General features: G+C 49.3%; 1 long non-coding RNA gene across 1 annotated transcript in view; it reads right to left on the bottom strand.

Moving 5' to 3' along the window:
* LOC127198133 (uncharacterized) overlaps nucleotides 1-18,763 on the bottom strand; it is a 54,885-nt gene that overhangs the window by 19,155 nt on the left and 16,967 nt on the right. The window contains exon 2 of the long non-coding RNA XR_007831810.1: nucleotides 180-256. This is a non-coding gene — a long non-coding RNA (uncharacterized LOC127198133). The remainder of the gene's footprint in view (nucleotides 1-179; nucleotides 257-18,763) is intronic.

Raw genomic sequence — 18,763 nt, 5'->3', positions numbered from 1 at the left:
GTCTGCCAGGCACAGCCAGTGAGATTGAAACCTCACCCCAGACCCTCTCCTGTGCCACCCCCCCAACTCAAAACACCCTGGGCAGACATTTGAGGAAGGTCTTTGATGATCAAGGAGAGGCCCAGCAGGAGAGAGGAGGCACGTTTGCCATCTTCTCAAGGATGAGTAGAGTGTTTTACCTTTTCTTCAAATTCAGGAACCACAGCTTCAAGGATGTCCGCCAACTGGTTTCCGGTCAGGGTCACCTGAGTTGTTCCTGCCGAGAAATTAAAAGTACAAGTGTAAGAGAGGTTTGGAGCTGGGCTACCCATCCTGACTCCTATCCGTGCTGGGAAGGCAAACACATGCTCCCTTCTCCAGCCAACCAGCGCAGGAGGAAACACCCAGCTGCCCTATCCAGCACACCGGTGAGAGTCCGCAGCAACCTTCTGCCCACTTAAACAGCGAGAGAGCATCCTGTTTCCTGCAACCAGCAGTCACAGGTGTAAAATAGGAGGCCCAGGGCTGGGTCCAGGAAAGAAAGCGGATGGCGAGGTAGGCGCTTCTGAAATAAAGCCTTGGGGGAAAGACAAGAGGAGGAAATCTCACACCACTGTCTCAAAAGTATTCAAGGATAAAGATGTCTGGGACCCTGAGTGCAGAGCCAAAAACTGATTCCTAAACCCCAAGAGGCCCCGACTGCAGGGAAGAGGGGCACAGTGTGGGCAGGATCTGTAAAACAGCAGCGGAAGAGTGTCACCGGAAACACAGAGTGGGGTGACCCTGAGATGAGAAGAGTAGTGGATCAAACAGACCCACAACTCAAGGCTAAGCCTCGACTCAGTGCACTGCCTTTTCTGCCTTATCAATAATCTGTCTGAAGGAATAAACATGCGATTTGCCACCAGGTTTGTGAGTTGGCTATGGCTGACTCTGTTTCTAGTCTAGCCTGCTTTCTGATGTGACTTCAGTCACCTGGCGGCTCAGCCAGGCTGGAGGAGGGTCTAAAGTGAATTCACTGACCTAATGGTGAAGGACACTATTTTGTATTTCCCGTTTATTGAATGTATACACACACACACAAGTGTGCGTGCTCATATGTATGCATATACATTCTACATACATACACACACACATATGGACAGATGCATGCACACTTACACACATAAGAACATCCCAGACCTATGGCCAATTTCTATCAGTTGCCATATTTCCCTGTTAGTGGTAGCACTGGTGAATCAGGAGTCACACAGGCTTCAAGAACCCAAACTCCCAGGCTGAAGAGATGGCTCAGTGGTTAAGAGTGCTGCCTGCTCTTCCAAAGGTCCTGAGTTCAATTCCCAGCAACCACATAGTGGCTCACAACCATCTATAGTGTGATCTGATGTCCTCTTCTGGCTTGCAGGTGTACATGCAGGCAGAATACTGTATACATAATAATAAATAAATCTTTAAAAAAAAAAAAAAAAAGAAGAACCCAAACTCCCATGTGTTGTGGAGCACTGGCTGGTAAAGCTCTGGGATTAATACAGTGATGGCAAGATTAGGACAATCCATTCTTCAGAAAGCTACAAATGTCAGGTTAAGGCACCTGGACTCCACTGGATCACTGCAGAGCAGATTGACCACACTGTCATTCCGAAAACACAAAGTTTGCACACACTCCCAAGAGAAGGTAGGACCAAAACTGCAATGTCAGAAGCAGTGGACTGGAAATCTGTGAATGAAGAAGCCTGAATGGCCTTCAGCCTTGACAGGGTCCACTGCCTACTGAAGTTGGCTTGCTGGCTACCAGGTATCCTGGCTTCTGTGCCTGGGGAACAGTTCTGTAGCCCAAGGACCTCAGGTACTTCAGCTCTCGTGAACGGATGCTGGTGGAGAGCCCGATAGGGACAGTCAGCCCTGGTGTGGCTCTGCCGTCTGCCCATCCTTGCCTACCCATCCCAAACAACAAAGAGCCAGAACTGCCACTGATTCTGTGCAGGCCTCGGTTTCCCCAGCCATAAAACAAAGAGGATGACAAGACTTAGGAAACAAGAAAAGGCTCAAACCAGTGCCACCTGCTGCCAACTCTCTTGCCACTAGGCTAGCATGTGATGAGAGGAGCCACTCGGCTGTGTGGAGCACAGACTGGAGTATGAGCTGCAAAGCAAACTGCCACTGAGCGGGGAGGAGTTTAAAACAGCAGATTTGTTCTCAGTGCTGAGGCACAAACTCTGAAACCAAGCGGACAGCACACACACACACACACATGCCCTATAGAGGCTCTTTCTCCCCACCCAGCTCGGATGGACACCAGCATCCCTGGCTTGTCGGTGTGTCATCCTCATGCCTGGCCTCATCTTCTCACTGCTTTCTCCCAATCATCTGGTCAGAGTCCTCCTGACTAAACAAACCGTGATGGTTCTACCCCATGGTGCTCAAGTCAGCAAAGACACTTTCCCAGTCAGCCCCCACTGGCTTGGTTATTACTGGGTTCCTCAAGGGCAAGTTATTACCTTTACCATACGTTCATATCAGTGCAGAACTAGGGAGAAATAAGTCCTACCCAATTTCCAGATAGCCTGAGCAGCACCAGAGCAAACGGACCTCTGATGTGGCCCCTGGAACCGTGCTTAGAGCCCTGCTCTTCCTCGATGGCCCAGAAGCCAGGAGGAAGCTGGACCAGGCCACAGCAGCAGCTGTAGGGAAGGGAGGGAGGTAGACAGCTGGTTCTTGGTTTACACAGCTGCCCTCTCACCCAGCCCTCTGGCCCTCACATGGCTTTAGCCTCAAAGCTAAACCTACTGGTTTTCTGTCCGAGTACCACCCAGCAGAGTTTTAAATTTCCAAGTTTGAAAACAGGAACAAAACTATATAGAGACTCCAATCACACGGCTGTCAGTGTCCCTTCTCCACAGGCACTGGTCCTCACTCACTTCCCACACTGCTGTCAGCATACCTACTCCACAGGCACCGGTCCTCACTTCCTACACTCTCGGGCAGTTTTCCGGGTTTGAAATGAGTGAAGAAGGAACTGGAAGACAGAGCAGAACAGGACTGCATTTCAAAACAGAAGGCCACTGTCCCTTTGCAAAGTCACAGCCCTGACGGCAGACAGCATCAGAAGACTCAGGAGTGTCTGAACTTTAAACTCAAAGGTGAGAGTGTTCCAGAGCTGATGGAGCCACAGGCCTGCTCATCTCTCAGCAGGTGTGAACCTTCTGGAAGGCCACTCACCACACTCTGATTAAAAAGCTTAAAAAAAAAAAAAAAAAATCACATATACCCTTTGAAGCCACAATTCCAAATTCTACGGTAGAAAGCAGAACTGAGACAGAACAAAACTAGACAGTCAAGGATATCCATGGTATCCTTATGTGTAAGGTAAAAAACCAGAAAGACCTCTTGCCAACAAAAGGAAATTATTAGGTAAATAAATGTGGTAGATTCATAAAAATTTTTATTAAGCTATTAAAATTTTAAAAATCATGTTATGCCGAATTTTTAATAAAAACAACTGCAGTAACAGCTAATCCTTAAGTAAGCTAGGTACTACCTAAACATGTAATACATACACACACTTACAGACATATGCACACATACCCTCTCTCACATATACACACATGCACAACACTCACACAGACATGCACACACACTCATATACACACACATGCACAACACAGACACACATTCACACACACACACACATACACACACATACACACACACACACATACATCAACTCAGGAATACAGCTGTTTCATTCCAACTTCACAATCAGGAAACGAGTGGGTGAAAATCAAGATACTTGCTCGAGGTACTCTGGCATGGAAGAGAGGGCTCTGGGATTCGTCCACACGGTCCAGCTCAGAGCCCCTCTTAAACAGCATAGATCTAACAAGAGCCCTAAAGATGGCAGGCCCTATCCCGAAAGCTGCGCCTGTAACCTTCCGTGAACAAGCGCTGTGCAGGTATTATCAACAACCCTGAGATCAAGCCAGCACGGCCTCCAGGCCAACAGAGGCCTCACAGTGGGTGTAAACCCAGTGGGAGTAACTTAGTGACAGCCTGTCTCAATATTGGGAAAACAGTTTTTAAAAAAAGAGAGTCCGAAGATACAGCTCAGAAACAGAGTGGCTTGCCGAGCATGCCTGAAGGCCTGGGTTCAAATCCCAGACTGAGAAGAGAGAAAGCAATCATCTGAGTGAGACTTGAAAGCCACAGCTAACAGAAGCAAGAGACTGGGGAGCAAACCCCCAAGCCAGCTAAGGGGTCAGTCTTGCCTGCACCTTGACTTGGGACACTCTGGTCTCTAGCAACTCAGGGAATAAACGCATGCCGTGTAAAGCCGCTCCATAGGCAAGAAGTCACCACGGCAGTTGGCAGTTACAAGAATGCCATGCAAACACCTACACTGTGCTGCAGCCAACGCAGGAGAGAACACTCAGACGTTAAGCGATAAAAACATAAATTGAAATTTATACACAATGATCTTAATTATGCATACAAAACACACGCAAATACAACAAAATGTTTTAGTGATTATCCCTGAATACAAGCATGTTCAGCATTATGCTTTTTTTAATGTTTTTTTCAACTTCTATAATTAGTGTAAATTATTTTTACTAAGAAAAGAAAGGTTTTTTAAATTAGCAATTTATGATATTTCTCCAAATCTAACTCAATCACAAAGACTAAAAAATCAAGAGGGCCAAAATTCCCTCATTATCATCTTAATTCAATCTCAGACCACGTCACCTGAAACAAATCAACAGCTCAGGCCCACCATGGCTGCAAGAGAACCACCAGCCCTCAGTCTCTCAAATTTTAATTTTTCAGACTCTTGGTGGGAGCAAAACGCGTCAGAAGGCGTTTCAGGCTTTGGAAACAAAAGGTAGCAGAGGATGCACACGTTTTCCATCTTCTGTCTTCCCCGACGAGGGGTGGGGGCGGTGGAGGGTTGCAGGGCCGACGACTCATTCACAGAGCCAGGTCAGCCCGAAGTCTGTAGCCACGTGCCAAGAACAGAAAGCACCAGTGAATGTAATGTAAATGTTTAATTTCTCTGCGGATAAGTCACAGGAGGAAACTTTAAGAACCAACCTAATCTCCTTACCACGTCCTGAGCCCAAGGCTACCCTGAGTCAGGGCTCCTGCTATCAGCTGTGTGGTCATGCCATCCAAGGTCAGCTTCACCGCATCGACACCTGCACTCTGACCAAATAGGCTCGCGTGATGTATTATGGTTTACCACCACCATCACCACCGATGTGTAGACAGCACTGGACCAAAATACACAGCAGGATGTCTCTCTCTGATCTGCACTTCCTTACAAGACAGCAAAAGCCAAGAGTTGCTGGTTCCCTCCACACGGAGGCCAGAACCAGGCTCACAGAACACACACCATGCATGTTACATGATTTCAGACTACAGGGGCAGAGCAAGGGGATGGGAGCCTGCCGAGAGCAGAGGGGTGGGGGAGCATCCTACGGTTTCCCTAAGTACATTTACGAATTGTTTGATTGGCCAGCCAATGAGCACATAGCCTATGATGTCTCTTCAACACGCTGCCCCGGGGGCTGAGTCGATCTGGCATACGGGTGACATCATCATCTGGATCACAAGGATGCCAACAGCAGTGTCCAGGGCAAGCCAGAGCTTTAAACACAGGGTAGCCAGGAAAAAATGACTTAGTGGGGTATACCTTCCTACAAAGAATTCCTGACACACCTGCAGCTTCAGGGACTAGCCAGTCAGTCCTTAACTTCACAGTGTTATGAGTGTCTAGTGGTGTCTAGACTTATGGGGTCAAGCAAGAACATCACACTCAGCCAATTTTGCCACCTATTAAGAAGGAAAGGCCAGGGCCGGGAAGACTGTTCTTCCAGAGGACTGGAGTTCAGTTCCCAGAATCCATATCAGAAGGTTCACAACTTCCTGTGACTCCAGATCCAGGGTATCCGGTGTCCTCTTCTGGCCTACACGCTCAAATCACATACATAAAAACAAATCCTTTTTAAAAAGGAAAAGCCAGGGTATATGATTATTACTCAAAGAACACTCGAAGGACCTAATCCTCTGAGCCACACCATCAAAACAAGTTTCACAGGCTACGTACACAATTTGAGATATGTTCCACTCCACAGCTTTCTTATTCCGCTAAAAGTGTACAAAAATAAAATCACACACATTCTGAAACTAAAAACTTGTTAGAGCATTACCAAATCCTTATGCACCTAACACCTGGGTGGTAACATACACACACGCACGCGCGCATGCGTGCGCACAGCTATGTGTTTCATCTGTTCAAAAACCACCCATTCAGCCCTTACTACAAAGGGGGAGGAAGAGGAGGAAGGGGGAGGTGGTGGGTGTCTCACTTTCTTATACAGCCCAGGTGTGTCAAGTTGGCACCCGAGATGAGCCATCACAGAACAAATGATCACCAGGTGATCCAGAAACAGGACAAATGCAGAGGCCTTGAGACCACAGGAGCTCCCAGGCAAGTAAGCAAAGCCATTCTTCCTGCTAAATGTTCCGTGCCAGGACAGCTATTTCCTTCAGGAATGTGAACTTGGCTGGAGAGACACCTTGGCGAACACTTGCCACACAAGCACAGGAACAGGAGCTCCCATCCCAAAAGCCCCTTTACGGCCTGGCAGTCATGATGGCCACTTGTGATCCCAGCACTTAGAAAGGAAAGACTGCAGGGCAAGCGAGCTGGCCAGACTAGCCGGAACTGGCTCCGGCTCCAGGCTCAGTAAGTGACTCTGCCTATGTAAACGTGCATACACACCCATGCGAACACTGCACACGCACAAAGAATGTTCAGATATTATAGAACTGGCTTGTTACTGTTGTATTTAACCTAGTAAATATCTTAACATCATTTCAAATTCTAATATATAAGTGTTTCTAGACATGGTCTCTCTAAATGAAACCTGTTCTGATGGCTTAGTTGGGGAAAGGCCTTGAGAACAAAAGGGCTGGGCTCAGATCCCCAGAACTCAAGCACAAAGCTCAGTACAGTGGCAATATGATCAGCAGATAGGCAGATCTCTGGAAGCTTGTGGGCCAGCCTGGCCTATGTGGCAAAGTTCCAGCCACTGACAATCTTAAACAAAGGGTTAACAGGTACCTCAAGTCCAGTAGCCAAGGTGTACCTCAGACCTGTGCATGCAGGCACTTTTCAGTGCACAGCTTCCTGCCCTACACATTCACATTTTCACACACACACACACACACACACACACACGCACACACGCACACACACACAGAGAGGGGCGGGGGGAAGCTGTTCAAGACTATCTCACTAGTTTTTAAGACTTAGGTAGAAGAGTCCTCAAACCAAACACTAGTCTGGTGCCATGAAGGTCAGGGAACAGAGAAATGGAGGCTGACACTCGGACGTCAATCAACACTGATCTTCCAAAAGGCAAGAGACAGGGGAGCGCTAACCCCTGCAAGGACCACTGGCAGACTGGCCTTAGAGTCACGAAAGCAGAAGCACTCAGTGTGCCACAGACAGATGATTCTAAGAACAAATGCAACGGGAAGGCAAACGGCAGGGCGCCAAAGGCCCATTATTACACCCTACACAATGAAATACAAATTCCTATAAAAGAGCAGAAATGGGGAAAATATTAAAATTTAATGATGGAAAAAGAAGAACAGCCAGGTCCTACAAAACAGACTTGTATCCAAATAAAATCCTGGAAAGTGAATGAAATCATGGCAAACAAAACGTAGGGTGTTAATGTCTTAAGATGCATTTCAGGCATGTCTGGAAAGTAAAACTACAGGAGCCAGAAAAGAGCAGTCAACTGCAGCAGGAAAGAGAAGAGAGAAAGCACACAGCTGCAGTCTTGACTCTCAGGAGGATGAGTAGTGGGACCTCTGAGAGCTAGAGGCTAACCTGGGCTACAGAGGGAGACCCTGTTCAAAAGTGAGGAGAGGACCCCGGCCTCGTGGGCTCCACCCAGTCACCACACACTGCACCCCGCTGCTGGAGAGAGGAGAGGAGCAACAGAGAGGGAGCATTTTCAACGTGAAGGGGAGGCCCGCAGAGCCAGGTCTGCTGACCTCCTGAGCAAGCATGTCGCCTGGGAAGTATCTGCTACTCTGACCCAGCACGCATGGAGCAAACTCACTCTCCAGCAGCTTACATAGCTATCTGTGAGGTCACAAAAGCTATTGAGAGAAAACAACAACGAAGGGCAACTTGTTCAAGCTGACTGGGGCTCACGGTGAGGGGTCCATCACCTCTTTTAGGATGGTGGGCGGAGATGTCATAGCCTGCTGGCACTATGAGTCCATAAGCAAACCTGAGTTTATCACTGCAGCTTCTACTTCAGGGCCAGAGCAGAATCTAGGGTTCTCCCGTCAACACCTATTGCAGGCCACAGGGCTCACCAAGGCCAACTGTTAAGGTTTCGAAATTCACTAAAATCTTAGATACGGAGAGGAACTTTGAGTGGGTTTGGCCAGGATCATACATCCCAACTGATGGGAGCTGCCCTTGACCAAGGCCTGAGTCTTTGTGGCCTCTCTGGTGCCAGGCAGCCTTCACCATAAAGGCAGTCTGCTCAGCAGGAGACGCAAGAGAGGAGAGGTTAAGGAAACAAATGGCTTCCTGGACAACAGGATGGCTAATGCCAGGCACCACTCATACCTGGTTCCCTCCACTGTGTCAGGATCACCTAGCTGTCAGCTGTCCCCTCCGCTGTGTCAGATCACCTAGCTGTGAGCTGTCCCCTCCGCTGTGTCAGGATCACCTAGCTGTCAGCTGTTCCCTCCGCTGTGTCAGGATCACCTAGCTGTCAGCTGTTCCCTCCGCTGTGTCAGGATCACCTAGCTGTCAGCTGTTCCCTCCGCTGTGTCAGGATCACCTAGCTGTGAACCGCCAGCTGTTACCATCCCCGGCCCACTGCTCACTTGCTCTTGGTGTGTGTGTGCTTGAGTGTGTGTGTGTGTGTGTACATGTGCATGCAGAAGCCAGTGGTTAGCCTCAGGTATCTTCCTCAGTTAGCCTCTACCTTGTTTTTGAGACATGGTCTCTTATTTTTCACCCAGAGCTCAGCCCAGAGATCTGCCTTTGTTATGTGGGAACTAGAATTCAACCTCCCGTCCTCATGACTGCACAGAAGGCACCTGCCCAGCTGAGCCATCTCCCCAGATCTGAACTGCTCTCCTGATCAGAGGTCAGGGACTTTCCCCAGTCCCTACATGCTTTTCCCAATGGTCAGCTGCTCACCAACCAGGTAGGGTAGATGTTGGCAGTCCAGTAAATAAACAGATGAAACTCGATTACATGGATCCTGGGAAAGTGAGGCAGGAAGAAGATTAAAGACTATTTTGACAGAAATTATCAACTTGCCTCTTCTCTCTTCTTCTCCTACCCCAGATAACAGATCAGCCAGTAAGTATCTCCTTGGCATGAGGGTACTGTCCTCAGGGCAGGGTATGTGAACCAGCCTTTGCCCCGGTGCCACAGAAAGACACTAAGTGAACAGGAAACTTTCCTTACAGCTGTTTTAAGCATAGCCAACTAGTAATAGTGGCAATTGTGGGCCCATGAAGAGGCCCAAGTCTGAGGTCACCAGTATGACACAATGGCCTCGAGGTCTTGCAGAGCCTGGTTTATCTAGGTGCAGAACGACCAATGAGGAAGAAAGATGTCAGCAGAGAGGAAAGGGGAAGCAGGTGGAGACCAGAGGATCGGGGCCATGAGACAACTACACAGATCCCTGAAGTCAACAGGCTCTTTAGAGTCCCCTGAAGGAAGACACTGCTCAATCTGTGGACATATGGGCCTCTGTCACACAGAACCCTTGCAACCTTTATTTAATGGCAACCTTCAAGTAGGATGCTTTACACCCAAGAGCATGCATACACACACAGACACACACACACAGGCACATACACACACAAGGCATGGACACACACACACACACACACACACACACACCACTGCACCAGAATGGTGGCATTACCTGTGACCCTGGGCCAGCTTTTCATGGTCCTGAGACTGTTAACCAGTGGCAACACTAACGCAGCATGCTCTAGGCTGTTGCTGGGGACAGAAGGGTTGGTGCAAACAAAGCCCTTGCCAGTGTCAGCCTTGGTTTATGAAGCCACCGTTCCATGTGAGTCTGACCAACTAAATCCGCCTCACTACATGCAGAACCCTCAATATCTTCCATTCCACGATTTTCTTCCTGTGTCTCTGAAAAGCTGATTTCAGAATCTAGTAGCAAGTGTGATGACCTAAGCTTTGAGATGCAGGCTTGGAGCCAGAGGACGCGTGAGGGCAGCAGAGCCCACAGGACTTGGTGAGCTCTGGGGCATTGGTGACAGACAGGAAAGGGTGAGACCCTCGGAAGTGTCTGGAGTGGTGGTGGCACCATTAGACTGGGGAGCCCCTGAAGAAGGATTAGACTGGGGAACCCCGAAAAATGATTAGACTGGGGAACCCTGAAGAAGGAGTAAGTTCAGCTGTGGGGTCACAGGGAGACTGTGTTTCCCCCTTATCACTGTCACTCTGCACAGAGCAGCACCCAGCAGCAAGAGGCTAATTTTTACAATGACTAATTGATTAGGTGCTAAATATTGCATTCAGATGCACAATTTCTAGACTCACACCCTTCTGTTGTTCCTGAAGCCACCGTGTTTTTGTTTTTGTTTTTTAAGTAGGGGTTACAAGTGTTAAGCACCGCTGCACAGCTAAAGACCAATGTCACCTCCTGTCATCCTCAGCCAGAACCACTGAACTAGTGACACAATGACACTCAGATCAAGGCAGCCGAGTAGGCACGTGTGCCGGCTCTCAAACTTAAGTCAAAGCCAACTCCACACGAAGTTATTCTGAAATCTTAGCACCATTATCCTTTTTACAGAGACACGAAGAATACCCTGTCTGACTTGGAGAGGGCATTCTCTGCCCCCCCAGGACATAATTAACTCAGGGGGGAAAAAAAAGCCATCTTTAGGCTCAGAAAAGCCCATAATTTATCAAGTGCCACTCATCCATTTCCTACAAACACACAGATAGGTCAGGTCAAGCAACTCCAGGGTTACAACTTGAAAGGTTAACTGTTGCTCACAGCACAATTTGTTTAGAAAATTAATGATATTCAGGACGGAGGACTCATTAGTGCCAGGCAGTTAGTAAAACAATCCTGGAATCTGAAGTACCCTCTCATCTCCTGTTATAGTCACTATGAATAAGGCAAGCCCCGGGAGTCGCTAAAGGTCACATTGTTTACTGCCTACAACTCTTGTGTGTGTACGCCACAGAAGAAAAAGTTCTGGTTAGCTGGGGCGAAGGAAAGGATGTAGCTGGGGGATGAAATACCAAAATCTGCACGCTCCCTGATAAACCTCGCTCCCCACTAAAGCTTCCTCTGCAGCAGATCTAACAGGTAGACGCTGGCGGTAAGCGGCCAGCATTCCACAAGACAGCAGCCGGGACGTCCGCAAGGAATGAGGTGAGAAGGCAAAGTGGACTCATCTACGGACAAACGGTATCCCAAAACCAGACAGCCCGTTCCACTGGTATGGACAGACCATGAAGAAAGCAAACCTATTTCTTTATCCGTGAATGTAGATTCAGCCCTCCCGCCTTCACCACTTTCTCCTCCACAACGAATCAAGGGAACCTTCCTCAGGCCTCAATATGCTGTAGGGTCTATGAGGGCCAGTCAGTAAGGGTAGGGGTGTGTAGGGGTGTGTGTGTGTGTGTGTGTGTGTAAGAAGAGAGAAATGGGGTGTGTATGGGTGAGTGTCTATATTGCTGGCTGTGTGTGTAAAAGAACGAAAGTGGGCATGTGTGAGTGTGTATCTGTGGGTGTTTAACTGCGAGGGCGGGGCTGCGTGAGAGCTGAGAGCCCCTTGGGAAGAGAGTCCAAGGCACTCCCCATCTTCGCTTCCTTTCTTGGATTTCCCCTCCTCTTTCAAGCATAGAACCACAGCCCAGCCTTGAACCCTGGAGTCTCCTGCTCCATCTCCCCCCCGTGCCAGGAACAGACAGGGGCCTCCATGCCTGGCTCCCTGCTCTCGTAGCTGCTGCATGCCTGGCTCTTCTGTTTGGCCTAATCACTTCTGGAGAATTTGCTCCAGAAGTCACAAGACTTCCGGTCATGACTTCTGTCACATGACTATGGTGACTTCTAGAGGTCTAGAAAACAGGGCAGTTTTTACCCTTTTCTCCAAGGACTAACCTAACTGTTGGTGGATGGCTAAGGTCCACCCTAGGATCCCCGCGTTTGCTCGTGTCCAGGCATGGCGTGTTCTCTCCTCATAACCGGATGTAACGATGGACATCCGCTGAGCACTCGCAGCACACACTGCACTTCCCACCACTCTCTGACAACTCAAACGGGACATGCTAATCTTAGGCCTTCTTTAAACATGCTGGGAGGGCAAAGACCACTTTGCAAACTAATTTGCCCATGGCACAGACAAGCCAGGATCCCAGCCTTGCCAACCAACTCCACACTTCCGTCTTGCAGCCAGAGTAAGGGCCTCACCCAAGAGCAATCCCTGTGAGGCCACTGTAAATCCCATGAAGATATGCACAGCTGCCTGTCGGATTTTTTTTTTTTTTCAAATAAGGTGAGGCAAGAGCCCTGCTCACCGCTAGCAGGAGTATAGCCCAAAATAGCCATTATGAAAATAAAAGAAAAGAAAATATGGAGGGATCTTAGTTACTGCTCTGTGCTGTGAAGAGACCCCATGACCAAGGCAACTTATAAAATGAAGCATTCAATCAGAAGCTTCCTTACAGTTTCAGAGAGGGAGGCCATCACTGTGACGGTGAGGAGCATGGCGGCGGCAGGCATGGCACTGGGGAAGGCGCTGACACCTTACACCTCTGATCCACAGGCAGAGAGGGAATGAGACTGGGCCTGGCCTGGGCTTTTGAAACCTCAGTAACACACCCTCAGTAACACACCTCCTCCGGAAGGCCACACTCACTCCAACAAGGCCACAGCCTCTCACCCTGCCCCCCAAGAGTTCCAGTAACTGAGGACCGAGAACTGAAACCAGTGAGGCTAGGAGTGCCATTCTCATTCAAGCCAGCACAGACTGCTTCTCAAAAATGTAAATACAGAACTAGTACATGGCCCAACAATACCACTCCTGCGCACATAACCAAAGAGTTCACCTGGGGTTTTTTTTTTCAAGCAGCGAAACATCACATAAGCTGTAGCTTTACCAGGAACCACAAACCAGGCTCTGGGACACTTCCGCCAAGGAAAACCAGCAAAGGACAAGCACGGGCTGCCAACAGCAACAACCTCTGTGGTTAGGATGTCTTCAGTCTTTGCCCACATTCTTGTTCTTAGTAAAACCGCATTTGTCCTTGGAATAATACGAACCTCAAATATCAAGACCCATCAGCAGTCTCTAAAGGCCGCAGTGGCTGCACCTCTCCAGAGGTCACACCTGAGGTAGCAACAGCAGCTTAAGGAACACAGGGTCCAAACGAGGCCACGGGAAAGGCAGGCAAGCATGGGAACCCATGTGGAGCTTACACCTACATCTCTGAGCAGCTCTGTGATCACTGTGGTGACCAGTGATCACAGAGATGACAGCAAGCTGGGAGCGCAGGGTGGTACCAAAAGATCACGCGGCGCGCCTTTTAAATAAAGAAAGACACAGTCGAGTGACTTCCAAAGACAAAACTGATATTTCTGGTATCAGCAAGAAGCTAACTAACATGGCAGGGACAGCTGGCCAATCAGGTAACAGGCAGGGGAGTTGGCAGCAGTCACCATGCAGGTGTTCAGTGAGGCGGCAAGTAGGACGAAAACAACTCAATTAATTCATTGTGCATCCCTGTCCAGCAGAGCCCGGAGATAAGCCTGAGGTACGATGGCGGTGAGAGACCCACTCTGCAAATGGTGGGGCTGATAAAATACAAAGTCACACAAGACTGACTCTGGCAAGCTCTTTCCAACTGGCGGCCAGGAATAAACAAGGAAGAGCAATGGACTGTGCCTCACGAAAGCCACTCCTTTCTAATGAGGGGCTCTCCCCAAGAAAGCACAGGGAGAAAGACAGGCGAGATGTAAAAGCCAACAGCAGGGCAACGGGATCACCCTCATTTGTAACCTCCTCGAGGTGCGAGACTCTGCCAAGCTGAGACTTGACACCGCACACAACAGGCCAGCCAAGCGTCAGAATGTGCTAGCAAAAAATTAGATGCAAGAGGTATCTCCACACAGCCAGGAAAAGAGAAAGAGTTTAAATTGAGGTAAGAAAAAACAAGGGTGATCAGAGGGGAGTCCCCCACACACTCCCCCACCCCCGCTGCAATGCTGCAACCAGCACCACCACTTGCCACTCAACCTCAAAGGAAGCAAGGCACTGGCAGTGAGACACAGAATGTGTGAGGCAGCAGGTACCCACAGCAGATGTACAACACCCTGGTTTCCTAGAGAAGATGCTAAAGAAAGTGCATAAACTGATAACATGGCCACTCCATGGCATGTTTGAGGGGAAAGTGTTTATTGTGGATAGAGGGTGAGTACACCCGGGGGCAGCTGAAAGAATTCAGAGCAGAGAGAAAAAGTAGCAGACTGTCCCTGGCCAGCACACACTGGGCCTGGCCAGGAAAGAAGCAGGAGCAGAGAAGAGGAGGTGGAGAAGAAAGATGAAGGCACAGAAAGGACCAGGAGAGTGCATAGCCAAGACAGCAGGATGATAAGGAGGATGAGGCGCTGGGGGAGGGAGGCCCGCAAATTACAAAAGCTTAGGGGCAAGGAGCCAGGAGGCCAGCATGGACTCTGAAATATGTATCGAGTACTTGTGACACTGAGGGAGCCTGGAGGCCAGCGTACCTTTAGTGTGCTAATAGTCATGGCAGACAGCCATTTGTCCCTTCTACCACTGATAAGGGCAACGGCTCTCTTGGTAAAAGGGAACCCTTTTCATGCATTCCTGAGGAAAGCTGCCTTCTTTCTAACCACCAGAATCTCTGGAAATGGAGTTTTCATTGGACCTTACAGGGGGGCTCGGGACAGATCACCCAGCAGCTAAAATTCTTGCCACCAAGTGTGACCCGAGTTCAGATTTCCCTGAGCTCATGTAAATGCCAGCTGGCTGTGGTAGTCCACAAGCTGGCCTGCAAGACTAGTCATACCAGAGAGCCCTGCTCAGGGAATAAGGTTGAAGATTGGTCAGGGGTGACTCCCACCCAACACCCATCTCGGCCTTCCATGTTCATGAACACTCATGTGTACACACACACACACACACACACACACACACACACACACGTGCATGCGCAAATGGAACAAGAAAAGACGAAAAAGCACTCACCCAAATCACAGAGTGGGAGTCCGGAGTCTTAGACTGGCTAAAAGTTTGCAAGCTTAACCCCCGGCTCGTCTGCAGGAACACTATGATGCTTCCCAGTGTGGGGAAGAGACACTATTTCAGCTAAACTTCAAGAAAAAGCTGCTTGTCATTGGCTAGTTCTCCACACGCACCACCGTTACCTCCTCAAATGCACACACATGTGCGCGCGCGCACACACACACACACACACACACACACACACACACACACACACACAAAGATAAAGAACAGAACTCTTTCTCTTTTAACTTTAGGGGGGAAAGTTCACGACACCCAAGGCTAAGCTACAGAGCCGAGGAGATCCAGGCTTGAAAACAAGGGCCGAATCCTGAATCCCTGCACATGCCTCTTCCCCAAGCCCCGAGGGAGTATGTTTGGGTGGTCCACTGTGGCCTTGGTACACTGAGAGCTGCTAAGGCTCAGAGAATGACCTCGGAACCCTGCGTTTGCCAGAACCAGAGAGCGCACTGTACCCACTGGGCTGGGTACAAAGCCACCCGGTTCCCCTGACAACAGCTGCCCTGCTGTAGAAAATAGGAAGCGTCAGGCTCCTGGTTGATATTCTGTTCTCCCTAAAGTGCAAAACCAGGACATTTCCTCACCACACACCTGCTCCTCTGCAACAGCACTTCCCTTCGTGGCCACAGCCTAACCACAGATCAACCTTCAAGTTCAGGTAGAGAGTTCTGGAAGGGGGCCCCCTCAGGGGTGGCGTGGCCCCATCTGTACCCTGAAACCCAAAGTGAGTCACATCATCTTTCTTAATACTACATGCAAAACCAAAGGTCAACAGCTGGTATTACAGATGTTAGGCACTGGGCCAAAGGCTTGTGGCTTGAGCCAGCTCAGCTCATCGCCGGTGTCTCTGAGCTAGGCACTGTTCTCACAGCCAGCTTCAAGACGGAGCGGTTATCCTAAGTCACATGAGAACCTGTATGCAGGTTTCTCAAGCGTCACAGCCCAAGCTCTTAACTGCCGCACGCTCCTCAGTGTAGCCTTTGCCCTCTGAGGCACCGGTGAGGCTGTAAAATAAAATGACAATGGGCAGATTCCCCCACGTGGGGCATCATGTGGAAGGGCCAATGAGGGGTCCAGGAAGCAAAAAGCCCCAGGGAGTGAGGAAATGCAGGTGAGCTAGGGAAGAAACGATTCCTGGGAAACATGAGTGAGCCCTCACAAGAACACGCGTGTGCTGTGACTCCCCTATCTCCTCTGCAGCATCTGCCCACTCTTCCCTGGTTGGAGGATGCATCTTCTGACAGACAGGGCCGTCCCTGCACATGCCATGCCCTAGCTGAAGCCTAAGTCCCCATATCTGAGGTGGTAGTTCCAGCTCCCACCGTTTTCCTGCTTTCTTTAGTCAGCAAGCTAAGGTATGACCCTCTTTCTGGTCCCTCGTGGGAACCCCACTCTGCAAACTGACCTGAACGCTTCTCTGGCTATTCTTCCAGCAATAAGGAGTTTCCCAGACAGACCCGCCAATCAGCTGGGCAGGCACACAGGTAGCTGATGGGCGCAGGTGGGTAACAGAAGTTTAGGGCGCGTTAAAGGAGACACACGGCCCTGCGCCCCGCTGCAGTACTCTCACAGAAGACTATGCTTGCAAATGGTCTCCTTTACAATTAATTAAGACTCAAAAGTCACCACCTCCACCACCATCCCTCCAAGACCCACCCTCTGTGGGAAGAGTGTGACCCTCGGCTTAGGCAGGCTCAGGATGTGAGGCTTCTCTGCCCTGAAGGATTGTGAGTTTCCCTGAGTTAAAGGGAGTTAACTCAAGACCACATGGCAGATATATATAGCACTGAAACCCAAAGGCTAAACACTGTGGGTTAGTTTCCTGGCTCCCTGTACTTGCCTAGAGTAAAAGAAAGAAGGGTGAGTGGTCTCTGGGGAGTTCTCACTAGACCGTAGGAAAGGTAAGAATAAATCTGTTCACTGTGTGGGAGTTGTTTTGAAAAGAGGCCAAAGGGCCTTTAAAGTGATCTCATGATGACTAGTCAGGAAGTAGCAGAGTTCAAGGTGCAGGTGACCAATGCATATGCTTAATCAAGGTGCAGGTGACCAGTGTGCATGCTTAAAAGGCTGTTTCTACAATGCTGTTTTGCCTGTCATGTTGTCTCACATCTGTAATCCTAGCAGCCAGGAGACTGATGCAGGAGGATCACCATGAGTTCAAGGCCATCCTCGGCTATAGAGTAAGAACCTGTGTCGAAGAATAAATAAACTGAGGCCAACAAGATGACTCAGCAGTTAGGAGCACTGGTTGCTCTTCCACAGGACCCGGGTTTGAGTCCCAACGCATATATGGCGGCTTCCAACTGTCTATAACTGCAGTCAGGGCACCTGATAGTACCCTCTACTGGCCTCTTCATGTACTGCACACATGAGATAGAGTCATATGCAAGCAAAACACTGACACATCTAAAATTTAAAAAAATAAAATTAATTATCTATTTCTCTCTTGTCCCTTCACTCTTCAAGCCCTGGCCTGAAGGGCTGAAGACCTTCAATCATGTGGCTACCATGTTTTCCTTGAACGGAAGGTCCTGGCAGCTAAAAGCACGACCCCCAAACTAAAAAGAACAGGTATTCTAGCCTTCGCCCTATTGTTGTGATAAACACCATGACTAAAAATGGCTTAAAGGAGAAAGGTTTGTTTCACCTTACAGGTTACAGTGTATCATCCAAGAACCCAAGGCAGAGACTCAAGGCAGGGCCTTCAAGCAGAGGCTACGGAGAAGGCTCCAGGCTCATGGCCAGCCATCTTCCTTAAACAGGCCAGGCTACCTGCCTCGGGAGAAGGTGCTGCAGGCTGACCCACTGGAGGAAATTCTTCAGCTGAGGTTCTTTCTCTTCCCATGTGTGTCAAGTTGATAACAATGGCTATCCGTAACAAACAGAACCGGCCATGAAATCAGGGTTGCACGCAGACACTGCCCTGCAAACGCTGGCAGAGTAGATGGTTCCCACTCCCCTCAGGGAAAGGAGGTGGCCTCGCGTCTTGGCTAGTGACTTTCCTAAGAGAAGGTGGTGGAAAACTAAAGACAGACAGCAACGCACTGGTTGGGTCCTATGATTCCCGTACACAGTCATTTGTAGCTCACCATTGCTTCTTGAGCATGTTATTACTACAATTTATAGGATATGACACAGCAAGGGTATGTAGCCAGCCCCTGTTCACAAAACCCGGGAATGCTGGGAGGGGATGGCTGCTCCTGATGGAGCCGACTGCTGGGACCAGCAAACCCAAGGCAGCTTCTGAGGAGCCGGTCTCACTGACAACACCCGTTGGTTTTAAACAGACAACCTCTTCAGATTTTTGGTTTTTTTAAGGAAAAACTTTGAGAATCCTTTTTAAATAACTGTTTCTACTTTGCTTCTGTTTCAAGTTGGTAGTAGCTGCTCATACCCGGCTTGCTGTGTGCTGAGCCTAAAG

Source organism: Acomys russatus, chromosome 14 (genome assembly GCF_903995435.1).
Source record: "Acomys russatus chromosome 14, mAcoRus1.1, whole genome shotgun sequence".
Taxonomy (NCBI): domain Eukaryota; kingdom Metazoa; phylum Chordata; class Mammalia; order Rodentia; family Muridae; genus Acomys; species Acomys russatus.
The sequence above is the reverse complement of the archived record's forward strand: the minus strand, read 5'-3'. Positions and strand labels throughout refer to the sequence as shown.